General features: G+C 42.8%; 1 non-coding gene across 1 annotated transcript; it reads left to right on the top strand.

Moving 5' to 3' along the window:
* The first annotated feature begins 670 nt into the window (after nucleotides 1–670).
* On the top strand, nucleotides 671–777 carry LOC118489811. The gene has a single exon (XR_004887825.1). It is a non-coding gene; the product is annotated as a small nucleolar RNA R71 (small nucleolar RNA).
* Nucleotides 778–1,222: the final 445 nt, after the last annotated feature.

Genomic DNA, 1,222 nt, shown 5'->3' with positions numbered 1-1,222 from the left:
TTCTATGTTTTGAATACTAGCTTGTTGATTTCTAAAATTTGATTCTAATTGTAGAAATCTTTCCGAGTTTTTCTTTTCAGTGTCGGAGATGAGGCGAGATACCGTATCTTCAAGCCTTTCTCGTCCACTTTGTTGTTGAGTGAAATTTTGTGACTCATTTCTTGGTTGTTGAAAGTTTGTTCGTTGGGTTTGTTGGTTACTACTATTGTCGGGTTCTCTCCAACCAAGGTTTGGGTGGTTTCGCCATCCTTGGTTGTAAGTTCCCGTTGGGGGACCCGACGGCCTAGGTCTATTATCAATGTAGTTTACCAATTCTTGTTGATCGTCCGTTTCTTTCATACAACTCTAATTTTCATGTGACCCACCACACCCTTCACAAGCCATAACCGAGACTGTTTTTGTCATTTCCAATTTTTTTATTTTTGAAGAAAGGGCCTCGATTTGGGCTTGTAAAGAAGTGCTTTCATCGACCTTATGGGCGCCCGGGGCAATAGATTTATTGCCTCGGGGGGTGTGCCATTGAAAATTGGTTTGAGCAATTTCCTCAATTTGGTTATATATTTCATGCGGGCGTCGATTACCTAAAAGTCCCCTGGAGCTAGAATCAAGTGTCTGCCTTGTGTGTGGCAACAATCCATTATAGAAAGTGGATACTTGTTGCCATATCGCAAGGCCGTGATGTGGACACTTGCGTAATAACTCCTTGAACCTTTCCCAAGTTTCATATAAGGATTCCCCGTCCTCTTGTGAATATGTATTAATTTCAGTTATTAATTTAGCAGTTTTAGCGGGAGGGAAATACTTATATAGAAATTTTTGGGCTAGTTCATCCCAGGTGTTTACCGATCCAGCTGGGAGGGCGTTGAGCCAAGCTTTCGCTCGGTCTTTTAGTGAGAAAGGAAACATTCGGAGGCGGATGGCATCATTTGATGCTCCGTTGATCCGAAAGGTATCACATATTTCTAAGAAATTAGTAATATGCAGATGGAGATCCTCGTCCGCAAGCCCATGGAAGGTTGCGGAGTTTTGGAGCATTTGTATCAAATGCGGCCGAAGTTCGAAGTTATTAGATTCAACATTCGGAGCATTGATAGCGGCGCCTAGGTTACCTACGGTGGGTCGTAGATAATCCATGAGGGTACGTTGGTCCGCCATTGGAGGTGGATCACCCGAAACCTTCTCTTGGTTTTTAGCTTTTAATCTTTTTCTGAGAAAGCGTTCG

This window comes from Helianthus annuus, chromosome 2 (genome assembly GCF_002127325.2).
Source record: "Helianthus annuus cultivar XRQ/B chromosome 2, HanXRQr2.0-SUNRISE, whole genome shotgun sequence".
In the NCBI taxonomy this organism is placed as follows: domain Eukaryota; kingdom Viridiplantae; phylum Streptophyta; class Magnoliopsida; order Asterales; family Asteraceae; genus Helianthus; species Helianthus annuus.
The sequence above is the reverse complement of the archived record's forward strand: the minus strand, read 5'-3'. Positions and strand labels throughout refer to the sequence as shown.